This window comes from Staurois parvus, unplaced genomic scaffold (genome assembly GCF_062004578.1).
Source record: "Staurois parvus isolate SC_StPar_1 unplaced genomic scaffold, SC_StPar_1.0 ptg000018l, whole genome shotgun sequence".
Classification (NCBI taxonomy): Eukaryota; Metazoa; Chordata; class Amphibia; order Anura; family Ranidae; genus Staurois; species Staurois parvus.
This window is the reverse complement of record NW_028317814.1, coordinates 4,006,253-4,033,258: the sequence shown is the minus strand read 5'-3', so window position 1 is coordinate 4,033,258 and position 27,006 is coordinate 4,006,253. Positions and strand designations below refer to the sequence as shown.

The 27,006-nt window shown below is 43.6% G+C and overlaps 1 protein-coding gene across 2 annotated transcripts in view; it reads right to left on the bottom strand.

Moving 5' to 3' along the window:
* NSMCE1 (NSE1 component of SMC5/6 complex) overlaps nt 1-27,006 on the bottom strand; it is a 433,288-nt gene that overhangs the window by 393,420 nt on the left and 12,862 nt on the right. The gene's annotated exons all lie outside the window — the stretch shown is intronic.

The window sequence follows — 27,006 nt, the reverse complement described above, 5'->3', positions numbered from 1 at the left end:
GATTATCGATAGACAGGCTCCAGTGATGGTCATGAGGATATAGAGCATAGAGGCATACCTACTACAGTTATTACCTCTTGGAGGTATCTAGGTTGCCCCGCACTACTTGCTCTCCTCTCTTGTGGTGGAACAATACCTGTGGATCCATATTCCATGTATTTCGGTACCTATATGGACTGTTCTTATCAGCCGTATATAAAAGTTGATTGGAGAGGGGAAAACGTATAAAGAAGTGCAGAAAATAATAGGCTGCTCAGCTAAAATAATCGCAAATGCTTTAAAATGGCAACCAAAAACTCAAAGACGTGCTAGAAAGCGACAAACTACCATTCGAATGGATAGAAGAATAGCCAAAATGGCAAGGACTCAGACAACAATCAGCTCCAGGAAGATCAAAGAAGGTCGGTCTAAAGTTACCTGTGAGTACTGCTACAATTAGAAGACGCCTATGTGAAGCCAAGCTATCTGCAAGAAACCCCCGCAAAGTCCCACTGATGAAAAAAAGACATGTGCTGAAGAGGTTACAATTTGCCAAAGAGCACATTAACTGGCCTAAAGAGAAATGGCGCAACATTTTGTGGACTGATGAAAATACGATTGGTTTTTTTGGGTCTACTGGTGAGACCGTTTCACAACTTCACTGTTGAGTGCAAGACTGAACATTATGGCATTCAGGCATACAAAGTCAATCAGCTACTTGCCTATTAGGCTGGACCTGTATTATGCCCGCCAGATTATGGATAGACAGGCTCCGGAGAGGGAGTTCAAGTCTGTACATTATGGCATTCAGGCATACAAAGTCAATCAGCTACTTGCCTATTAGGCTGGACCTGTATTATGCCCGCCAGGATATGCATAGACAGGCTCCGGAGAGGGAGTTCAAGTCTGTACATTGTGGCATTCAGGCATACAGAGTCAATCAGCTACTTACCTATTAGGCTGGACCTGTATTATGCCCGCCAGGATATGCATAGACAAGCTCCGGAGAGGGAGTGCAAGTCTGTACATTGTGGCATTCAGGCATACAGAGTCAATCAGCTACTTGCCTATTAGGCTGGACCTGTATTATGCCCGCCAGATTATGCATAGACAGGCTCCGGTGATGGAGTGCAAGTCTATACATTATGGCATTCAGGCATACAGAGTCAATCAGCTACTTGCTTAGTAGGCTGGACCTGTATTATGCCCGCCAGATTATCGATACACAGGCTCCAGTGATGGTCATGAGGATATAGAGCATAGCGGCATACCTACTACAGTTATTACCTCTTGGAGGTATCTAGGTTGCCCCGCACTACTTGCTCTCCTCTCTTGTGGTGGAACTATACCTGTGGATCCATATTCCATGTATTTCTGTACCTATATGGACTGTTCTTATCAGCCATATATAAAAGTTGATTGGAGAGGGGAAAACATATAAAGAAGTGCAGAAAATGATAGGCTGCTCAGCTAAAATAATCGCAAATGCTTTAAAATGGCAACCAAAAACTCAAAGACGTGCTAGAAAGCGACAAACTACCATTCGAATGGATAGAAGAATAGCCAAAATGGCAAGGACTCAGACAACAATCAGCTCCAGGAAGATCAAAGAAGGTCTAAAGTTACCTGTGAGGACTGTTACAATTAGAAGACGCCTATGTGAAGCCAAACTATCTGCAACAAACCCCCGCAAAGTCCAACTATTGAAAAAAAGACGTGCTGAAGAGGTTACAATTTGCCAAAGAGCACATTGACTGGCCTAAAGAGAAATGGCGCAACATTTTGTGGACTGATAAAAATACGATTGGTTTTTTTCGGTCTACTGGTGAGACCGTTTCACAACTTCACTGTTGAGTGCAAGACTGAACATTATGGCATTCAGGCATACAAAGTCAATCAGCTACTTGCCTATTAGGCTGGACCTGTACAATGCCCGCCAGATTATGGATAGACAGGCTCCGGTGATGGAGCACAAGTCTGTACATTATGGCATTCAGGCATACAGAGTCACTCAGCTACTTGCTTAATAGGCTGGACCTGTACAATGCCCGCCAGATTATGGATAGACAGGCTCCGGTGATGGAGTGCAAGTCTATACATTATGGCATTCAGGCATACAGAGTCAATCAGCTACCTGCTTAGTAGGCTGGACCTGTATTATGCCCGCCAGATTATCGATAGACAGGCTCCAGTGATGGTCATGAGGATATAGAGCATAGAGGCATACCTACTACAGTTATTACCTCTTGGAGGTATCTAGGTTGCCCCGCACTACTTGCTCTCCTCTCTTGTGGTGGAACAATACCTGTGGATCCATATTCCATGTATTTCGGTACCTATATGGACTGTTCTTATCAGCCGTATATAAAAGTTGATTGGAGAGGGGAAAACGTATAAAGAAGTGCAGAAAATAATAGGCTGCTCAGCTAAAATAATCGCAAATGCTTTAAAATGGCAACCAAAAACTCAAACACGTGCTAGAAAGCGACAAACTACCATTCGAATGGATAGAAGAATAGCCAAAATGGCAAGGACTCAGACAACAATCAGCTCCAGGAAGATCAAAGAAGGTCGGTCTAAAGTTACCTGTGAGTACTGCTACAATTAGAAGACGCCTATGTGAAGCCAAGCTATCTGCAAGAAACCCCCGCAAAGTCCCAATGATGAAAAAAAGACATGTGCTGAAGAGATTACAATTTGCCAAAGAGCACATTAACTGGCCTAAAGAGAAATGGCGCAACATTTTGTGGACTGATGAAAATACGATTGGTTTTTTTGGGTCTACTGGTGAGACCGTTTCACAACTTCACTGTTGAGTGCAAGACTGAACATTATGGCATTCAGGCATACAAAGTCAATCAGCTACTTGCCTATTAGGCTGGACCTGTATTATGCCCGCCAGATTATGGATAGACAGGCTCCGGAGAGGGAGTTCAAGTCTGTACATTATGGCATTCAGGCATACAAAGTCAATCAGCTACTTGCCTATTAGGCTGGACCTGTATTATGCCCGCCAGGATATGCATAGACAGGCTCCGGAGAGGGAGTTCAAGTCTGTACATTGTGGCATTCAGGCATACAGAGTCAATCAGCTACTTGCCTATTAGGCTGGACCTGTATTATGCCCGCCAGGATATGCATAGACAAGCTCCGGAGAGGGAGTGCAAGTCTGTACATTGTGGCATTCAGGCATACAGAGTCAATCAGCTACTTGCCTATTAGGCTGGACCTGTATTATGCCCGCCAGATTATCGATAGACAGGCTCCGGTGATGGAGTGCAAGTCTATACATTATGGCATTCAGGCATACAGAGTCAATCAGCTACTTGCTTAGTAGGGTGGACCTGTATTATGCCCGCCAGATTATCGGTACACAGGCTCCAGTGATGGTCATGAGGATATAGAGCATAGCGGCATACCTACTACAGTTATTACCTCTTGGAGGTATCTAGGTTGCCCCGCACTACTTGCTCTCCTCTCTTGTGGTGGAACTATACCTGTGGATCCATATTCCATGTATTTCTGTACCTATATGGACTGTTCTTATCAGCCGTATATAAAAGTTGATTGGAGAGGGGAAAACATATAAAGAAGTGCAGAAAATGATAGGCTGCTCAGCTAAAATAATCGCAAATGCTTTAAAATGGCAACCAAAAACTCAAAGACGTGCTAGAAAACGACAAACTACCATTCGAATGGATAGAAGAATAGCCAAAATGGCAAGGACTCAGACAACAATCAGCTCCAGGAAGATCAAAGAAGGTCTAAAGTTACCTGTGAGGACTGTTACAATTAGAAGACGCCTATGTGAAGCCAAACTATCTGCAACAAACCCCCGCAAAGTCCAACTGTTGAAAAAAAGACGTGCTGAAGAGGTTACAATTTGCCAAAGAGCACACTGACTGGCCTAAAGAGAAATGGCGCAACATTTTGTGGACTGATGAAAATACGATTGGTTTTTTTCGGTCTACTGGTGAGACCGTTTCACAACTTCACTGTTGAGTGCAAGACTGAACATTATGGCATTCAGGCATACAAAGTCAATCAGCTACTTGCCTATTAGGCTGGACCTGTATTATGCCCGCCAGATTATGCATAGACAGGCTCCGGAGAGGGAGTGCAAGTCTGTACATTATGGCATTCAGGCATACAGAGTCAATCAGCTACTTGCTTAATAGGCTGGACCTGTATTATGCCCGCCAGATTATGCATAGACAAGCTCCGGAGAGGGAGTGCAAGTCTGTACATTATGGCATTCAGGCATACAGAGTCACTCAGCTACTTGCCTATTAGGCTGGACCTGTATTATGCCCAGCAGATTATGCATAGACAGGCTCCGGTGATGGAGTGCAAGTCTATACATTATATACATTATGGCATTCGGGGGGGGGGGTACAGTATGTTCTCCTTACATATTCACATGAGAAGGGGCTTCCAGATTCCGAGGGGGCTCATCCTCACCTCTTTCCTGGCCTGCCAGGCTGCATGCATAAATTAGAGCCTGGTATGGATTTTGGGGGTAGGGAGGACATCATGCCATTTTTTTAGGGACTGACCAGAGAGGGATTACTTTGACGCAGTTGGCCAGCTTAAACATGTATTGCAATGCATGTGAACTAAAAATCCCTGTTTTTATGCAAAGTTTTCATTCAGAATTTTTAAATTTTACTGGAAATGACATCCTACACATAGCTTCCAGGTTCTTTCTATTTAGAGGAGATCAGCAAATGCATATTTACTATTCTCTATGCCTTCTAACCAACGACACCCACAGGTGGTACAGTGGAGCCTGGGAAACATGGTGGAGGGGAAGTGGGGGCACACTTCCAGGGTCACAGAAACCAATCAGGTGCCTGTACAGACATCCGATTGCTTACATTAGAAAGCCAACAGTTGGCATGTGGAGTGCACACACACCACAAGCTGCTGCTGGAATGTGTGCAAAACTCCTTGCTGCCGTCGATGTAAGGCATACAGCACTGGCAGTAAAAAGGTTAGCCCATTTGTTTCAAAAGCATAAAATAATACCAATGTATTTGTTAGTTTATTTTGTTCTGGACATTAACACTGACATTTTAGAGATAGGCAACTCCTATCCTCATATTCATTAGTGGTTCCAAATGAATAATAACTACTGTAGTAGGGAACAGACACAAAAAGATACACTCAGCATCTCTCCAAATCACTGTTCTGTTTATTCGGCGCATTTGAAGTTTTTTTATACACATAATTACGTAGGTATCACATTAATATTACAATAGTACTTTTATGGTAAGAAGGGGCGTTACATAGGCAGGCTAATTTCTAATCAGGACTTGAAGGCATGCAAACGTAATCAAAACATTATTAGTGCCATGTGCACAATGAGTGCAGTGTGCAATACGTAGGTAAAGCATACGAAATAGAATCGATTTTGTACACAATTTACACATTTCCTTTACAATCTCCCCTCTTTTGATCAATAGTTTACATTCTGATCACAGACTACACCTATCATGTCCTTTAACCTGGAACCTCCTTCCATTTAGGAGCAACTAGTCCCGGCCTAGGAGGCAAATGCCACTGTAGAGAATCTAATAGCTGAGAGCAGCTATATCATTACAAATGACCTTTAATTGGGACTAAAACGTACAGAAAAAACAAATGATTGATAAGAAATATTTACAGAATAATTGGCTGTACACTCAGTTCCTGTGGCCAGAATGGCCTTGTAGCTTTATTGTGGACATGCTGACTTATCAGCATAGTTACATACAGACAATTCTACATAAAATGGAAGATATATAAAAGACAACATGACTTTCACATGGCTGAACTACTTTTCAAATCACATTTAATATACATATATCCCTTACTAATATATTTATTAAAGCATTTGAAACCATGGGTCGCAAACATACACCAGACTGTGATTCCAAACACAGAGATACTTTCATGTAGTCATTTTTGCAGTGTCTGGTGTGTGACTTTTCCTTCACGTTTTGTAAACCGTACATGAAATAGACACTGTATTGATTCCTCCAACCACTTCCTTATATATGTATATATACATATACATATATATACACATATATATATATATATAATATACATACATACATACATACATACATATACACAAACACACATACACACACTTTGCAGCCAAAGTGAACCTTATTGGCATCCCAGTCTCAATCCGTAGGGTTCAGTATTGAGTTGGCCCACCCCTTACAGCTATAACAGCTTCAACTCTTCTGAAAAGGCTGTCCATGAGGTTTAGGAGTGTGTCTATGGGAATGTTTGACCATTCTTCCAGAAGCGTATTTGTGAGGTCAGGCACTGATGTCAGATGAGAAGGCCTGGCTCGCAGTCTCCGCTCTAATTCATCCCAAAGGTGTTCTATCGGGTTGGGTTTAAAACTCTGTGCAGGCCAGTCAAGTTCTTGAACCCCATACTCACTCATCCATGTCTTTATGGACTTTGCTTTGTGCACTGGTGCGCAGTCATGTTGGAACAGGAAGGGGTCATCCCTAAAGTGTTCCCACAAAGTTGGGAGCATGAAATTGTCCAAAATGTTTTGGTATGCTGACGCCTTAAGAATTCCCTTCACTGGAACTAAGGGGTCAAACCCAACCCCTGTAAAACAACCCCGTACCATAATCCCCCTCCTACGAACATTACACTTGGCACAATGCAGTCAGGCAAGTACTCTTCTCCTGGCGCAATTGCCAAACCCTGACTCGTCCATCGGATTGCCAGACAGAGAAGCGTGATTCGTCACTCCAGAGAACACATCTCCATCGCTCTAAAATCCAGTGGCAGCATGCTTTACACCACTGCATCAGACGCTTCAGTATTCGCTGACCCCGCTCTGTCATTTTACTTGGCCTACCACTTTGTGGCTGAGTTGCTGCTGTTCCCAGTTGCTTCCACTTTCTTATAATACCAATAGCAGTTGACGTGGAATATTTAGTTAGTAGCAAGGAAATTTCATGGATGGACTTATTGCACAGGTGACAGCCTATCACGGTACCACGCTTGAATTCACTGAGCTCTTGAGAGCGACCCATTCTTTCACAAATGTTTGTAGAAGCAGTCTGCATGCCTAGGTGCTTGATTTTATACACCTGTGGCCATGGAGGTGATTGGAACACCTGAATCCAATGATTTGGAGGGGCGTCCCAATACTTTTGGCAATATAGTGTATATCTCAATGGTTTGCTTTTTCCTACCATGCTCTTTGTGTAAGAACTCAAGTTTCATGTTCTAAAAGGACAGCCTTTTCCTGGCAATATTATCATTTCTCTTTGTTTGCTCTGATGTTAATTTTAGGTAGATAACACAAGTTCTTCGTTTCTATCTTACATATTTTCCTGATGTCACAACATAATATATGATAACAAGACACCCACGAGTCCTGAAAGAATTGAGCTCTGTCATTTCAAAGCCAACATCCCAATAAGTGTATATTGATTGCTTTGTGTGAAAGTTATAGCGTCTACAAACTATGGTATAGATACTGCAATTTACGCCATTTTTTTGCTATACAGTGCTGCGCTAGTTTAACGGACAATTGCACGCAATACGGTACATAAATGAAAATTATGTCCTTTTTTTCCACACAAATAGAGCTTTCTTTTGGTGGTATTTGATCACCTGTGCACTTTTTATTTTTGGCGCTATAAACAAAAACATTTTGAAGAAAAAATTTTTCTTAGAAAAAAACAATATTTTCTCATTTCAGTCATAAAAAATATCCAAAAAAACTAAAATTTAGCCATAAATGTAGGCCAAAATGTATTCTGCTACATGTTTTTGGTTACAAAAAAAAAATCACAGTAAGTGTGAATTTATTGCTTCGTGTGAAAGTTATAGCGTCTACAAACTATGGTATAGATAATGGAATTTACACAGCTTTTACTTTCTGACTGCCCATCACATTTCTTGAGGTGCTAAAATACCAGGATAGTACAAACACTCTCAAATGACCTCTTTTCGCAAAGTAGACACCCTAAGCCAGTGATGGCGAACCTTTTTGAGCCCAAGTGCCCAAACTGCAACACAAAAACAACTTTTTTATTTCAAAGTGCCAACACTGCAATTAACCACTTGCCTACCGGGCACTTCTACCCCCTTCCTGCCCAGGCCAATTTTCAGCTTTCAGTGCTGTTGCACTTGACAATGACAATTGTGCGGTCATACAACACTGTAACCATATGAAATTTTTATCATTTTTTTCACACAAATAGAGCTTTTTTTGGTGATATTTAATCACCACTGGGTGTTTTATTTTTTGCACTATAAATAAAAAAAGAGCAAAAAATTCAAAACAAAAAAGGTTTTCTTTGCTTCTATTATACAATTTTGCAAACAGGTAATGTTTCTTCTTTGATATGCGTTGGTGAGGCTGCACTGATAGGCAGTACTGATGGGCACTGATGAGGTGGCACAGATAGGTAGCACTGATGAGGCGGCACTGGTGGGCATTGATGAGGAGGCACTGTTGATGCACTAATATGCAGCAATGATGGGCACTGATAAGCGGCACTGACTGATAGCACCAACTGGAGGCACTGACAGACGGCACTGACCGGTGGCACTGCTGGGCATCATTGATGGATGACACTGATGGGCAGCACTGATGGGCAACACTGCTGGGCACTGACAGCCAGCACTACTGGGCAGCACTGACCGGTGGCACTGCTGGGCAGCACTGATGGGCAACACTGCCTGGCACTGATGGGTGACACTTCTGGGTACTAATGGATGACACTGCTGGGCACTGCTGAACGCCACTGATAATCAGTGCCCTGATTATTAGTGCAGATCTCTACTGTCACCTTTGCCGGTTATCTGCAGTACTTTCTTCAATCTGTGACAGCGTGAAGAAAGTGCAGCCGATAACCGGCAACTGTATTTACATTGTGATCTGCTGTGTCATTTGATACAGTTGATCACGTGGTAAAAGGCTGCTGTGATTGGCCTTTTACCTTATCACGTGATCAGCTGTATCCGTAGGACACAGCGATCTCCGGCAGCGCAGGGTGTGTGCCACTGGGTTCGCGTTCTGGGACGCCCTCCCAGAACTAGACAACCGTGCTGTAGCCATCTTTCGGCTATAGCATGGTTGGCAAGCACCTCTTACCTCTGGCAGTGTCAGTGTGGCTTCCAACCCAGCAGCTCATTCCCATCCACGCTAAACATGTCGCCGCTGGCCCCGGAGCAGTGTGGGAGCCTCTTCCTCTCTTCCACGCCCATCCCCGGCTACATCCACCCTGGTGCCAGAGCCGCATAGGAGCCGTTTTCCTCTCGTCCACGCCCACCCTGGCCCCAGAGACATGTGGGAGATGTAGTTCAATGGGGGTCCAGTGCGGATGAGATCTGGATGGCCGGTCAGTGTGCGTGGTCCATGTGCGCTCATCTTCCTCTTCTTGCTGGCGTGCCCACTGAGATGGCTCTGCGTGCCAGCTCTGGCACGCGTGCCATAGGTTCGCCATCACTGCCCTAAGCTATCTCCTGAGAGGCATATTGAGTCCATGGAAGATTTATTTTTTTTCCCACAAGTTTCTGGAAAATGACAAAAACATTTTGATTTTTTTTTTACACAAATTAAAACAAATCAGGTGAACAGTGTAGGAATTACAACAGTTTGCATATGTGCCTCCCACTTGTTAAGGGACCAAAAGTAATGGGACAATTGACTTCTCAGCTGTTCCATGGCCAGGTGTGTGTTATTCCCTCATTATCCCAATTACAAAGAGCCGATACAAGGTCCAGTGTTCATTTCAAGTGTGCTTTTTGCATTTGGAATCTGTTGCTGTCAACTCTCAAGATGAGATCCAAAGAGCTGTCACTATCAGTGAAGCAAGCCATCATTAGGCTGAAAAAACAAAACAAACCCATCAGAGAGATAGCAAAAACATTAGGCGTGGCCAAAACAACTGTTTGGAACATTCTTAAAAAGAAGGAACGCACTGGTGAGCTCTGCAACACCAAAAGACCCGGAAGACCACGGAAAAACACTGTGGTGGGTGACCGAAGAATTCTTTCCCTGGTGAAGAAAACACCCTTCACAACAGTTGGCCAGATCAAGAACACTCTCCAGGAGGTAGGTGTATGTGTGTCAAAGTCAACAATCAAGAGAAGACTTCACCAGAGTGAATACAGAGGGTTCACCACAAGATGTAAATCATTGGTAAGCCTCAAAAACGGGAAGGCCAGATTAGAGTTTGCCAAACGACATCTAAAAATGCCTTCACAGTTCTGGAACAACATCCTATGGACAGATGAGACCAACATCAACTTGTACCAGAGTGATGGGAAGAGAAGAGTATGGAGAAGGAAAGGAACTGCTCATGATCCTAAGCATACCACCTCATCAATGAAGCATGGTGGTGGTAGTGTCATGGCGTGGGCATGTATGGCTGTATATTTTTTGATGATGTGACTGCTGAAAAAAGCAGCAGGATGATTTCTAAAGTGTTTCGGGCAATATTATCTGCTCATAATCAGTCAAATGCTTCAGAACTCATTGGACGCCGCTTCACAGTGCAGATGGACAATGACCCAAAGCATACTGCAAAAGCAACCAAAGAGTTTTCTAAGGGAAAGAAGTAGAATGTTATGCAATGGCCAAGTCAATCACCTGACCTGAATCCGATTGAGCATGCATTTCACTTGCTGAAGACAAAACTGAAGGGAAAATGCCTCAAGAACAAGCAGGAACTGAAGACAGTTGCAGTAGAGGCCTGGCAGAGCATCACCAGGGATGAAACCCAGCGTCTGGTGATATCTTTTCGTTCCAGACTTCAGGCTGTAATTGACTGCAAAGGATTTGCAACCAAGTATTAAAAAGTGAAAGTTTGATTTATGATTATCATTCTGTCCCATTACTTTTGGTCCCTTAACAAGTGGGAGGCACATATGCAAACTGTTGTAATTCATACAACGTTCACCTGATTTGGATGTAAATACCCTCAAATTAAAGCTGACAGTCTGCAGTTAAAGCACTTCTTGTTCGTTTCATTTCAAATCCATGGTGGTGGTTTATAGAGCCAAAAATGTTAGAATTGTGTCGATGTCCCAATATTTATGGACCTGACTGTATTTCTCGCACAAGTCATGGGTATATGTGGAATTACACCCCAAAATACATTCTGCTACTTCTACCGAGTGTGGGGATACCACATGTGTGAGACTTTTTGGGAGCCTAGCCACATACAGGAGCCTGAAATCCAATGACCACTTTGAAAGCCTGAAGGTGCGTAACTTCCTCATTTCACTTCCTCAATACCGATCACAGTTTCGAAGGCCCTGACATGCCAGGATAACACCAAACCCCCCCCCCCCCCCAAATGACCCCTTTCTGGAAAGTAGACACCCCAAGGAATTTAAAAAGAGGCATGGTGAGTATTTTGCAGATCTCATTTTTTATCACAAGGTTTTGAAATATAAAAAAAGAATAGAAAAAATATGTTTTTGTTTTTTTTCTTCATTTTCCAAAAACTTGTGGCAACAAATGAGATCTGCAAAATACGTACCATGCTTCTTATCAAATTCCTTGGGGTGTCTACTTTCCAAAAAGGTGTCATTTAGGGGGGTTAGGTGCTATCTTGGCATTTCAGGGCCTCCGAAACTGTGACAGGTAGTCTGGAAGTGTAATGAGGAAATAAAGCCCTTTAAAAGCCTGAAGGTGCTTATTGGATTTTGGACTTTCAAAAAAACAAAAGGGACCAACAATCTGTGTATGAAAAAAAACAGAAAACCATCAGCCAGATCAAAAAACTATAAAACAACCGGCTGCAAGTGGCATCTATCCTAACAGGGTGCATGGAATTGGTGAGATGCGTCTGTGATTTTATTTATTACTCCCACATCACGGACAGCACATCATGCTATTATCAGACCTTTAGATCTCATTTTTATAGAACATTTTCTCATGTATCCTGTCCATTTAGGCTCAGTTAAGTATTAAGACAGCTGCAATATAACCACCTCATGGTAAACTAAAGTAACCCCATATCCACCCTATTAGATTGGAAGCTCTTATGAGCAGGGTCCTTTCAATACTCTTTGTTTTTTATTGTATTGTAACTGGACCAGCTCCCGTTATATTGTAAAGTGCTGCGCAAACTGTTGGTACTATATAAATCCCGTATAATAATAATAACAATAATAATAGTTACAGATTGTCCCAATAACCTATATTCCATTTCCAAACAAAGTTTGTCTAAACCAATTAAAATATATCTATATCATTAATAACATTGTTAAATGCAGTCTCATTAACAGTACAAAGACAGTTCACGGGCCTTAACCATCAAATCTGTGAAACTTTGACTACAGTAACGGAGTACAACTGAATCAGAGAGCGGAATAGAAAAGGTTTTTCTGTAGGGATTTCTAGTAAAGGTAATAGTAGGCATCTTAAAGTGTTGGGTCTTAGGCGGGACCAACCATTCGAAAAGTGAATAAAACAGAATATAGATAGGATACAGACCTTTGATCCCACACAGCCCAAAGCTCCCAACTGTCCCTAATTTTGAGGGACTGTCCCTCATTCGGTACCAAAGTTCCTCTGTCCTGCTTTCCTCCTCATTTGTCTCTCATTTTGGTCTGATCTATATAGTTGTAGATAAAATGCACCACTTAGCTATCAAAAAGTGTTACACAGGGGGGCGTGTCCAAGATGGCGCCGGGAGCAGATGTTTCTCCCTGAGGCTCCGGCACCCTGATCCTCCATCCGTTGCCATCCGGGGTACGGAGGACGCCCACAACGGATCCCCGGCTGCCAAGACCTTGCTCGACATCCGAGGAGGGGTGTCGGGTTCCTCTGCCCCTTTTCTGAGCATCTGGGGCGCGGGGCGGATTATGGCCTACCGTGGCGTGTGAAGCCGCGGTGTTTCCTAGATCCGCGGCTGGAGCGGATCGCCGCCGCGGCCGGACCGCCGCACTGCCGCCCTGCCCACCAGCCTCTGGACACAGGTCAGCTAGTGGGTTCCCCTGATCCTCCTGGTGGCCCTGTGGACTACACATTATCCCTGCAGGATCCCAGCAAGATACTGGGGATCTGATCTGCTGCAGGAATGGTGCTGGATGGGGGAAGGAATCTCTCTTAATAACCCCCTTCCCCAGTGGATAGATCAGGGGTGTCTGGGATATTTTTTGACAGCCTCTACACAGTCTGCATACCCGGCCTATGTACCATAACCATCTACATTTCACTGACTGTAGCATTATGTTAAACCTTCTGTGAATAGCTCCCCGGTGGGGGACACGTACACGAGCCAAGGGGGAAATGCCAGAGTGACCTCCCTGTGCCGTGCCACCGAGACATTCTTCTCGGCCTTTGGGCTTTTACACCCTAACATATCACTTCAATAGTCTGAGGGTGCCTTGGAAACCTGTGGACCACTCTCGGCAATGCACCGCACTCCCCGCACTAAACTTAAACACCGGGCTCGACAGCAATCCCCTTCGCAGGGCCACATCGCTAAACTGATACCTAGCCTGCCTGAGCCTGATGATAACACCCAACTTCCAGGTGACCCTGAGTCTGACGGCGATAGTCAGCGGCAATTCCCATCGGGGATGGCTGATTCTCTTGAACACAATCCCGAAACCTTGCTACACAAATTTCATGCTATAGTGCGAGAGGAGATTACTGCTGCCTCACGTAAATTATCTTCTGATCTGGCGAGAGGCCTAAAGGAGTTGGGCCTTCGCGCCCACCAATTGGAACAACGTATGGATCTGGCGACTACAGTTTTGGAGGGTCACGAACAAGAAGTGGAGGATTTACATGCTGAGCTGGACACTTTGAAAGATAAGTTGGAGGATGCTGAGAATAGAGCTCGCAGGGATAATCTCCGCATCCGCGGAATCCCGGAGGCAATCACTGATTTGCAGGGCACTGCAACTGCTCTTTTCCAGGAGCTGGCCCCTGAGATCCCTATGGAACGTCTGGAGTTTGACCGTATCCATAGAGCTCTAGCACCTAAGCCCACGGAGGGTCCTCCCAGAGACATTATAATTAAATTCCACTTTTATCGCACTAAAGAACGTCTACTGCAGGCGGCTCGGAACCGTTCGGTTTTGGAGTTTCAAGGTCACTCTGTTCATCTGTTTGCGGATCTGTCCCCAGTCACGATTGCCAAACGTCGTACCGTGAGACCTTATCTTCAGATTCTTCAGTCAGCTGATATCAAGTACAGATGGGGCTTCCCTTTCAAGCTTTCATTCTCCTTTCAAGGTCGTCAATTCCAGGCTTCTTCGCCAGCGGATCTTCGGCGTCACTTTCGGGAGCTCAACTTGGAGTTGCCACAATCCCAGAGTGAGGAGACTTTAATACCTACGCGTCATCGAAATTCCCAGTCTTCGCGTAAATCTCCTCCTAGTCAAAGTGGTTCACAGGCCCTTCGATCCCTACAGGCCCAGCGCTTTCAGGAAATCTCTGCGACTTGATGTTTAGAAGCTGGCCGCCAGTATGTAGCTTAGTCCCATGTGGATTTTTTTTTTTTTTTTTTTGCTGCCACTCTCTAGACTTGAATCTAGATCTGTTCAGGGATTTCATATTTCCGGGTGTTTTATCTCTTCCAATCAAGAGTGGATGTTACTTTTCCCTGCATTGATTGGTTGAGATCTCTATTGTCCTGCGAGTTTTGGATTGCCTATTCACAGGTGTATTAGCCTTAGTTGTTTGTATAATATTTTTACATTTTATATTAATGCCGAGTTGTTCCGATGGATGGTCGTGTCCCCCATCGAGCTGGCTAGCGGTCTGGTCTTCTGTCCCGCCCGCTACCTAGCCTTTATGTGGGTGTTTTACCCACAGTTGATTACTATATTGTTTGAATCAATCTCCATGCTTTACAGATATCTTGCTTGTATATTAGAGGTCTTCTTGTCCTCTCCTCTCTTTTTCGTTTCTTTCTCTTTGTCCTTTGTTATGTATGTCTTGTGTTTTTGTAAAAAAAAAATTTCCAGGGCTGCCGGGGATCGTGGTGGATTTAATCTTCCTTTCTTTTAGATCGCCATGTCGTTGAACTGGTTATCACTGAATGTCCAGGGGATGAACTCTACACAGAAACGGGTAAAGATATTTAAGTTTCTACGGGCTCGCCAAGTTGACATTGCTTGTTTGCAAGAAACCCACTTCTCCACTACCTCTGCCCCAAAATATTTTGATGAACGTTACCCTCAGATATTTCAGGCTACTGGTCCCACTAAACAGAGAGGCGTATTGGTTGCCTTCCATAGTAAAACTCCGTTTGTCTGTGTGAGGTGTATTGCTGATCCCAATGGCAGATACCTTTTGCTCCAGGGCACGATCCATGGAATAGATGTTACCATAATGTCCTACTACGCTCCTAACGTCAACCCCGGACCTTTTCTGTCACACCTATATTCTCTCCTGGCCACACATCAAAGGGGTGCGCTTCTGATGGCTGGGGATTCAAATTTAGTGCTAAATCTTGCACTGGATAGATATCCAGCGGAGCGCTCTGACCCTTCCACATCAGCGAAGTCCTTTGTACGGACGTTAATTACCCATGATCTGGTAGATTTATGGCATGAATTTCATCCTCAGGGGAAAGACTACACTTATTATTCACACCCTCATCATTCTCATTCCAGAATTGATCATGCCTTCGTTTCACGTAAACACCTCACTTTGGTTCGTTCCATTTCTATCCTAACGGTCCCATGGTCAGATCATGAGCCTATTTTGGTAGTCTGTCGATCTCTCCTTTGTAGGCCTACCTTCTCTTCGTGGATAATGAATGACTCCTTGCTGAAGGAGATTCAGACGGAGCTACATCGGAAGTCTCAGGAATATTTTCAATTAAACTCGGGTTCTGTCTCTTCTTCAGTAACTTTGTGGGAAGCGTACAAGGCAGTTCTTAGGGGACATATTATCCAAATAGCTTCAAGGCGAAAGAAGGAAAGACAGCTTAAACAACGTCAGTTGGAATCGAAGTTAGCTTCCGCGTCAGCCCAGTTTAAACAGTCATCTTCTCCGTCCAATCGTAGACTGTTGGATCAGGCTCGTTTGGAATTGGACCTGTGTTTAACAGATGAGGCTGAGCGCTCCTTACGTTGGACTCGCCAGAAGTGGTATAGCAAAGCAAACAAACCAGACTCTATGTTGGCCCGTAGACTGCGTTCTTTTGTGCAACACCCCAAACCGATATCTTTACGTACTCGTCGCAATACCCTTACGAGCAACCCTGTAGCGGTTTTAGAGGAGTTCCGGCACAGACTAGCTAAACTTTACTCTGATCCCACCTGGGCTGACCCCCAGTCTATTTCTGACTTTCTATCTAGTTTGCCCTTACCTACTTTAACGTCGGCCCATAAGGATTTGATGGACCGTAATATCCAAGTATCTGAGGTTTTGCAATGTATAACAGAACTGAAAACGGGCAAACGCCCAGGTCCTGATGGATACACGGCACTATATTATAAGAAATTAGCTGATGTGCTCGCTCCCCACCTTGCCGCTATGTTTAATGCGGTGAAGGGAGGTTCGAATTTTTCCCCGGACTCCTTAACTGCTAATGTGGTTATGATCCCTAAACCGGATCGAGATCACTCTTCCTGGGCTAATTATAGGCCTATCTCTCTTATCAATATCGATATGAAGATTCTTACTAAGATTTTGGCTACTCGATTGAATTCCTTCCTTTCTCGTCTGATCAAAAAGGACCAGGTGGGATTTGTTCCCCACAGGCAGGCCGGCGATGCTATCAGACGTATTTTACAATTAAAAAACTGGAACAAGGTGAGTGAGCGCAAATCACAAGACAGCAGCTAGCACACAAGGCAATCCTCAACACCAAAAAAACAAAATATACAAATGGTATGCAGCGCTAAATAGTATAGGGATTGCGGATATGTGCAAGGAGGGGGTTGTGGGGGGGTTGTACAAGGAGGTGGGATTGGGGGGATATGTTCAAGGTGGAGGGAGTAGGTGGGATATGTGCAAGGAGTAAGGATTGGGGGGGGGTACGTGCAAGGAGGAGGAATTAGGGGGGATACGTGCAAGGAGGGGGGATTAGGGGGGATACGTGCAAAGCGGAGCGTTTAGGGGGGGACACGTGCAAGGAGGAAGGATTGGGGGGATACGTGCGAGGAGGAGAAATTAGGGAGGATATGTACACTGTACACTGTCCTACAAACTAATGACCCCTGTAGACTGCCCTATAAACCGCTGATTCTATCCTCTGCCATGCTGGCCCACTGTACACTGCCCTACTGACCTCACATCCACTGCCCCCCCCCCCCCCCCCCCCCGAGATTTTGTACTGCACCCCTACATCAGACAGTCTACATTCGGCCCTGCCCACCGTACAATGTTCCGGTCAACAACCTTCAGACTCCCTAAGCAGCCTGACTGCATCAGAGTAAAAGGATATGTCCACCTGAGATATCCTGTACACAGGCAATAAAACTCAGCTACCCGAAGAACTGGTTAAGTACAAAACTGCTGTGTGAATGGCATTGACAGGCTGCACCGTATATGTTATGTATGATTTTGGCCATTGCTACACTTTAATGCTACAGTCCAGACATCAGAACTACTGAACCTGTTTTGGCTGTTTGAGCAAAAATTCCTACACAAACACTGCAAATTCTGGAGCAAAGCCATCACAGGAGAGAGAAGGCTGTGATAGCTGCAAAGAGGTGGCCAACTCCATATTAACACCCATGGTTTTGGAATAGGGCGTCCAACAAGCTCATATGCATGGCCAGGTGTCTACAAACATCTGGCCATATTGTATATGGTTAGAAAAATATAAATCTAAGTACTCATTTGTGTAAAGCTGAACTCCAGGCAAACATCTAGACAGATTCAATACATACATGGAGCTACCTAAATATTTGTATTTCTGTCCAGTCAGTGCTGGGATTTAGACAGCTCTGCCACACAACGCAGCCCTATCCAGCAAGGAAGAAAACCTGATTTTACTCTAACTTGTTCTTCCCCAACCTGTGACTGGACAGTAAAGGAGAAGCAGTGCTGTAAAAAACTCATCTCTCTGTCACTTCTGCTTCACCATCCCCCCCCTTCTCCCCGAAGCTCCGCTGTACAGCATCTGCAAGAAGCTGATACAAGGTCAAATCAAGGTACTTTGCTTACATTAAAAAATACAATAAATGACATTTTAACCGCTTACCTATAGCTCTATAGCAGATATACTGCTACAGGGCAGCCATTCTGCGCAGAATCAGGTAAATATACGTGATTTCGCATTTCTGGGTAGCGGCACACGTGTGTGCCGCCCTAACCGCGATGCAAATGGTTGCAGCGGATGTCAATCACCGGGTTCCGGACGCCGATTCTCAGTGTGTAAACAACACAGATCTCTCTCCTGTCAGCATGGACATGCTGCTTTCTCTCTCTGCACAGCATGTCTCCCTAGTAAAACAGCACACAGTGGAAGCAAAACACAACACACAGTTAAGCCTTTGATCGCCCCAGATGTTAACCCATTCCTGCCCAGGGTCATTAGTACAGCGTCAGTGCTTTTTATTAGCACCGATAACTGTATTAGTCTCATTGAGGTGTCAGTGGCCATCAGTTCCCACTCAGTGTCAGAATGCCTGCCACAGTCCCGTTATAAGTCACTGATCGCACCATTACTAGTCTAAATAAAAAAAAATTCCAGTATATATACTGCCATTTGTAGACGCTACAACTTTCACGTAAACCAATTCATTTACACGTGTTGGGATTTTTTTTTAGCAAAGACATGTAGCAAAATAAATTTTGACCTAACTTTATGAAGACATTTTATTTTTCTAATTTTATATTGGATGTTTTATAGCAAAAAAAAAAAAAACCCAGAGATGATCAAATACCACTGACAGAGAGCTCTATTTGTGGGAAAAAATGACATAAATTGAATTTATGTACAGAGTTGCATGACCGTGCAATTGTCCTCTGGAGGGCAAGTGGTTAATAAAAATACAGGCATGTGCTAATTTGTGTTTTTTATATACAGTATGTATGGAGTTTAGCTTTAAATATTCAAATTCCAAAAAAAAAAAAAAAAACGACTGAAATAAAAAACATGACACATCAATCATTTAACCCAATGACAACAGATAAAGAAAATACAATTGTCTCACCCCAAACCCCCCATTCACAGACAGCCAGCAAAAACTTCACAGATCTAGGTAGTAGACTACTAGTTGTCAAGCCTGTCTTCATGAAGCAATGACTGTAAAGTAATTATAGAGCAACCCTCACCGCCATTGATCCCGGGCTTTGCTGCCCTTCCTGTAGGCCCGGGATGGCCATGGCGTGTGCCAGCGGCTAGAGGGAATGGTGATCAGAGAACATCAGTTCACCAATTGTTCCTCAATTGAATAAACTCAGAAATAACAAGCATTTTGACACTTCCAGGTTTTAGTGCTTGTCATGACTTGTGCTTCATTAACATGTTACCCCAAAGCTGAAGATTTCTGTTATGTGTTGGGTTAAACCTATAGCATGTCAGGCCTGCACAGGGTGTCCCTGTATCCCCTGTAGTCATCACAGTTTTGGGGGGTTTTTGCAGTAAAAGCAAGTTCAGCAAGGGATTTAGCTGCCCCGTATTATTCCTGCCTTTTAAACTACTGGGGTCGCAAACACTTTAACTTCAGTGGAGTGCAGGGGAGACATTAAGAATCTAATAGACCCCCAAAGTTTCCTTAAAGAGAACCTGCCACCTCATATACAGTATGCTAACACATAGGGGGCCTGGCATCCCTTCCAGGGGGTTGATGGCACAATCTCACCTGTTATATTTGACCAGAAAACTGAGTCATATAAAGTGTCTGTGTACACTAACATTATCTGTAGTGTATGCTTTTACTAAACATAAAGGGTTTAATAAACCATTATGCTAATATCGTATGACATAAAAAAAATGTAGACTAACACTGTTTATCCTCCAGGGTCTCTGCTTTCAGAAAATATAGAAGGTGTTGGGGGTTTTAACGAATCTTTAGGTCTAGAATGTGCATATTAATGTGTATTCAAAAAATGAAAACGGGATAAAAGGCTGTGGCAGTGAAAGGGTTACATCATGGGACTTGGCTGAGAATAACTGTCACTTTTTGAAAATGAGGCTGCGGCTTGTTTATCACGTGTGCAGCTTGTTTATTGCAGTGCCTGCCAGCAGGAGCTCATGGGATCGCAAACAGCAAATCGCTTCGCCTTAACAGAAATGCATAAATAAATTCAACAAATTTCCTTTTGTGGATTAACAATGGCCGCGGCCTTTATTATTGGTTTACCCATTACATATTATAAGAATTATAGTTCATAACAACATAAGAATCTGTCATTTATGTGTCAAATAACAAAATAGCATAGCTATTGTAGGGGGCCCCAGATTTCTAGAATGTTCTGTGACTACAGTAGGTTTCCAGGCCCCCCAAACCCAGCAGTCACAAGGCCCCCCCAAATTCAAATCTTTACCCACCTGCCCTCCAGAGGATTTACCCCCCTTAATGACCAGGCCTATTTTTGCTACTCGGCGCTGCACTACTTCCACTTACAATTGCGCGGTCATGAAATGCTGCACCCAAACGAAATTTACGGCCTTTTTTTCACACAAATAGAGCTATCTGATCACCTGTGCGCTTTTTATTTTTCACGCTATAAACAAAAAAAGACCAAACATTTTGAAGAAAAATTATATTTTTTACTTTCAGCTATAAAAAATATATAGTAAACTCAAAGTTAATTATAAATTTAGGCCAAAATGTATTCTGTTGCATGTTTTTGGTAAAAAAATCCCAATAAGTGTATATTGATTGCTTTGTGTGAAAGTTATAGCGTCTACAAACAATGGTATAGATACTGCAATTTACGCCATTTTTTTGCTATACAGCGCAGTGCTACTTTAAGGGACAATTGCGCGGTCATGCAATACGGTACATAAATGAAATTTATGTCCTTTTTTTCAAACAAATAGAGCTTTCTTTCGGTGGTATTTGATCGCCTGTGCGTTTTTTATTTTTTGCGCTATAAACAAAAAAAAGGCTGACTATTTTGAGAAAAAAAAACCAATATTTTGGACTTTTTGCTATAAAACATGTCTAGTAAAAAAAACTTAAAAATCAAATTTTGTCATAAATTTCGGCCAAAATGCATTGGTTTTACATGAAAGTTATAGCATTTACAAATGGCGGGAAAGATACTGGGATTTTTAATTTTTTTTTATACTAAGAATGGCGGCGATCAGCGACTTATGGCGGCGATCAGCGACTTATGGCGGGACTGCGGCGGACATTCTGACACTCGGGGGGAACTGACTTGGGGTCACTGACATCCCCAGCGACACCAATACAGTGATCAGGGCAAAAAAAAAAAACTGACACTGTACTAATGGCACTGGGGAGGAAGGGGTTAACTTTTTTATTCAATGAAAGGGTAAACTGTGTGAGGGGGGTGTTTTACTAGGGGGCGGGGGAGTGTTCTGCATGGGGGACACACTGATTGAGAGAGATAAACTCTTCTCTCCTGCTCAGCATGTCAGGAGCTGTCAGTGAACTAACACAGAGCAAAGCTACTACAGCCCTGCTCTCTGTCAGTGATTGTCGCTAATCAGCGGGAAACAGCCGGTAACGACCAGCTGTGACTCGGCAACTGACATCCGCGGCCGTGATTGGCGGGACAGGTAGGGCGGCAGCACGCCTCGCGCGCCCCCTACCTGTTTTGCAAACACACATTTTAAAACGTGGTTTTGCCCAGCCGTGCCGTCCTGCCGCCATATTTCTACCACAAGGGGGCCTTAAAACTGCTTCCCCCTTTGTTTGGCATTGCGGAGAGAGAGATTGTGGAGGACAGAAGTGTGCGATTTTGCTCGTGATTCTAGCGATTCCTGCTCTATTTCCAACTGTATCTATTTCCAACTGTATTCCTATACAGGATTGAGGATTGTCTGACTCTAATTTATCATCCTTAGAGTTCGGATCACTTCACCACTCTATTTCATTGTATTTAGAGTGCAGGATTGTCTGACTCCATATCCACCTTTGGAGTCGGGGACAATTCATTTTCCAGTTCAGAGGGGCTGAGTTCATTTCTGATTGTGAGACTATTATCATCACTAGAGTCATATCCATAGGAAATTTTCAGACTCCTCCATCATCAGAGGTGAGGTCTGTCTACATCAACCAGACGATGAAGACAACCACACAGAAAATGGGAGATGGACAACTAGCGACAACAAGTAGGTTTTCTAGTTCATTGTAGCATTGTGTAGTTAGTAAACAGGTTCAGCACACCATACAGCCCAAGTGTACATTACAGCAAGCAGTTCATATGGTGACCGTTGCCTTCCTCCTGGGCAGGGTTTGGTGTGTGTATAAAATACGTGCTTAAAGTACTTGCATTTATACATGTACATGTGTAAAATCTTCAGATCTTTGGGGGTAATCTCTGCAGCTGTGTCCTACTTTTTTGTGCCTGACCAAGGGCTCATTCACACTAGAATGCAGTGCGGGAGAGCCGCGGTCCCTCGCGATTTTCCGCACACCATTCCAATCGCAATGCCCTTGCGATCTGCTGAGTGGGTCAGTTAAAAGTTAACAATGTCCAAAGAGCAGGTCAGAAATGCATTGCATTTGCCCACGCTGGCCCATGTCAATTTGCATGGTACTTTCTGCCAGTGCGGGCAAATGTGTTTCAAAAAAGTAGTGCATGCACTCATTTTGGTGTGGCATGGTGCAATTTCAGATTATCGATAGACAGGCTCCAGTGATGGTCATGAGGATCTAGAGCATAGTGGCATACCTACTACAGTTATGACCTCTTGGAGGTATCTAGGTTGCCCCGCACTACTTGCTCTCCTCTCTTGTGGTGGAACTATACCTGTGGATCCATATTCCATGTATTTCTGTACCTATATGGGCTGTTCTTATAAGCTGGATATTTAGTCTTGTCATTTTCACTTTTATCAGCACAACCACAGAGGGTCCTACCGGGGAGTGTCTCCGTCTGCATGAGATAGGGGGACTGCAGGGATTTTAGAGGGGTGGAGGGGTAGCCTTTGGTGCCCTGGTCCAGGCCCCCCTCCCCAAAATCCATTTTTTCCCCAAAAACTAGGTGTTTGCCTTTGGAAGCATTTTTCAGGGGAACGGCACCACCGCCCACATGCTCTAAATATCAGGGAAAGGGGGGGGGGTAAGTATGTACCCCTTACATATTCACATGAGAAGGGGCTTCCAGATTCCGAGGGGGCTCATCCCCACCTCTTTATTGGCCTGCCAATCTGCATGCATAAATTAGAGCCTGGTATGGATTTTGGGAGTAGGGAGGACATCATGCTATTTTTTTAGAGACTGACCAGAGAGGGATTACTTTGACGCAGTTGGCCAGCTTAAACATGTATTGCAATGCATGTGAACTAAAAATCCCTGTTTTTATGCAAAGTTTGCATGCAGAATTTTTAAAGTGTCACCTGAAACCGGAAGTGACATTCTACACATAGCTCCCAGGTTCATTCTATTTAGGGGAGATCGGCAAATGCATATTTACTATTCTCCATGCCTTCTACCCAACGACACCTACAGGTGATACAGTGGAGCCTAGGAAGCATGGTGGAGGGGAAATGGGGGTGCACTTCTAGGGTCACAGACAGAAATCAGGTGGTTATACAGACATCGGATTACTTTGATTAGAAACCAACAGTTGACATGTAGAGTTTATACACACCACAAGCAACTGTTGGAGATTGTGTAAAACTCTTTGCTGCCATTTTTGTACAGCATACAGCACTGGCAGTAAAACGGTTAATTAATTTGTTTCAAAAAATAAAAACACCAATAACATAAAACCAATGTATTTTTTAGTTTTTTTTCTTTTTTAATATTGTTTCTCTGCCCAGCCTTCATTAATCTGACCAACACCATAAGTAAGTAGTCCCCCCTCCAAACATCTCTACTACGGTTAAAATGCATCCCAGAAGCAAGCAATTTTTCCTTGAAAAATGCAACAGTTGACACGATTGACCAGAGTCCAAGGCCGGATCACGCTGAGGGTGAATGTGGGTCTGCAGTGAGAAGTGATTAAGTGGCTTTACAGCCACCAGAATCCCTTTTTGCTACACATGGAAAATGCAGATGGTTTTTATATGTTTAACAATAGTGAATCTGGCAGATAGAAAGCTAAAGTACCTGATCGCTCCTACCAACAAGCAGTAAGATGCCCTATCCCAGGTCCCAGTGGTTTCCAAGCTCTTTTGTATGCTCAACATCTCTGATGGCAAGTTCAAGATGGAATGATCAGTGAGTAAACGCTTCAATTAGACTGACCTAGAAGTGCTTTGCTCTTAGCACTTTCCGGGTTTAGAGCTTCAGAATCCCATAGGCAGATGCCTGATAAGTTTTAGATCTGGGACTCTGTGTTGTCCATCTACATGGACCACAGGCTTAGAATACATGCAGAGCCAATAAGGAGTGAGAGACCCAGGACAGCTGCTTCTCTCGTGCGCATCACTGGATCCCTTGACATAGTTCAATATTGAGAGTATAGTGTTGGGCAGAACTACAGAGGTAAAAGTTTTGGGGGTACTTATTTCAGATGACAGCAAACTGAGCAAACAATGTGGTCAGGCAGTGGCGAAAGTGAACAGAATTCTAGGATTTATCACTAGAGGAAAGGCCAGCAGGAGGAAGGAGGTCCTGACTCCCCTGTATAGATCTTTAGCTGTCATGACTGAACCCTTTAACAGCCCTGGCGGTATTCCTAAGTGTAGCTCGGGGTTAAGTTTCAGTACCAGAAGCGGTAACCCCGAGCTACAGTACACTCGGGATTACACTGCAGGGTTGCTCTGGGATCCCTGGATCACTTACCTTGTCCCGCGTTCCCGCGCTGTCCTCTCGCCGCGTCCCTGGCCATTTCCTCCGGCAGATGCTAACATCCGTCTTCCGGGTTCCGTTCCCTGCGAGCATCAGGACGTACAGGGGGTGGAACCGGCAGGAGATTAAAAAATTTCAAAAATTTACATACAAGTAATACACTAAAATCTGATAGTATTACATAACTGTAGCAAACCATTTCACATACATTTTGTTTAGTGCTTTGTCCTGTGCCCCGCCTGCATTTTTACTGTTTTTTCTGCCTGGAAACTTGAGAACGTCCATAGCATCCAAAAAGCGTCCCTTTAGGTCAAAAGCGGTTTTAGACCAGCTAGAGAACAGCGATAGTAAATCAGAACCACTTGCAGAATTGAGTGCTAATGATTTGTGGGGAAATTTGTCATCAGACACTGAAAACGATTTTGCGACTGAGCTCAGTGATGTGCGAACTTTGCACTCTATTTCAAATTTCAGTGTTTTTGGTTTGATTACATTATCGAATAAAATGTATTATTATTACTATATTATTATTTTTTATGATTATTTATTATATTATAATTTATGATTTTGTGTTTCAAATTCTATCATGCCCGGGATGTTTACTAGACTTGTTTGAACAGATTTCAGTGAGTTATTCCTAAGAATTACAGGCCTACAATAAAAAAACAACATATTTCCATTGAAAACAATGTACCACTTTGAGCACAGAAATACTGACATAATCAGACCGCTAGGGAGGTTAAATACATCAAGCAGGTGAATAAGGTTCCGAAGGGCAGTATTTTCAATATGAATCCAAGATCAAGAACACAGGGACATGACCTCAAACTAACAGGAGGAAAGTCCAAAAACTAATCTTGGAAAGTATTATGTTACTGAAAGAGCAATTTATGCTTGGAATAGACCTCCAGCAGAGGTAATGAGTCAATTACCAGTGTGGATTCAAACATGCTTTACACAAATATCTACTGTACACTCAGACAAAAAAAGTTAAACAAAATATATTTTATATATATATATATATATATATATATATATATATATATCAAACTTGATGGACTACTTAGACTGCTTTCTAATGTCCTTAGATAATCGGTCGCCTCCAATATCTTCCAGACCCTTTCTCCCAGTGATGACCAGACTAGAGTCTCAGACGAAAAGCCTCTCGGTCAGCTGCAGCAACTTTCAGCAAACTAGGCCCTCCAGCTGAGGTCTCTATGAACTGCAAGCACATGGCACACTTGCCTAGGGGTAAACAGCGCTCCTAGGCTGTGATCTCCTCCTCAGGGACAAGACCCCTCTATTCCAGGTATCAGGGTATTTATATATACTCCCAGATACCATCTGAGCAACTCTCCCCAGGGATTGGCCAGGGCTGCATAAATATTCAGCCATAAATATTCAGCTGCCAATTTGACTTTTCTAGACCACTATCTTCTAGAATAATTTCAGACAGATGGGGAAACAGTCAACCCTGACCCCAGTGAAATACAAAACAGACCTAACTAATCACATGCAGCTGTACTGATTACAGTGAGCCAGAACTAAATAACCCAACCTAGCACCTATCTAGAAGGGTGCTACATTCTTTTGGAAAGTGCAGCTAACCCTCACCAAACCCTCGGGTACATTGCACTGCTCCCACCGGGTGGTCAAGCAACACCGTATCAATGCAAAAGTAGCCTTGCTCTGAAGTATGAATTGGCAAGCAGTGAAAATTTTGAAGGAACCCTCTGCACGTTACTATATACCCTTTCCAGCAAACTGTGCACAGAAAATAGGTATATTTAGTTCACACATATTACAATACATGTTTAAGCTGTCCAACTGCATCAAACTAATCCCTCTATGGCCAGTCCTACTCTGCTCTGCCTACGCAAATGCTACTGTGGACACAAGTCCAATATGGGGCAAACAGACACAAGGTGGGGGGGAGCTACTAGGTTTAAGTCTGGCTACTGACCCACAATGCAACAAACAAGACATACCGGTGCTCAAATCCCAATAGCTTGTACATGCATTTACACATCAGGTGCTAAAGGGGTGTAACCACATATTGACACTAAAAATTCTGTAGGAACCCTCTCCACACTGCTCTATACCCTTTACAGAAAACTTTGCAATAAAACATCGGGATATTTAGTTCATTCAGAACTTTTAGTGTAATATGTGCTTACAGTATTGCGC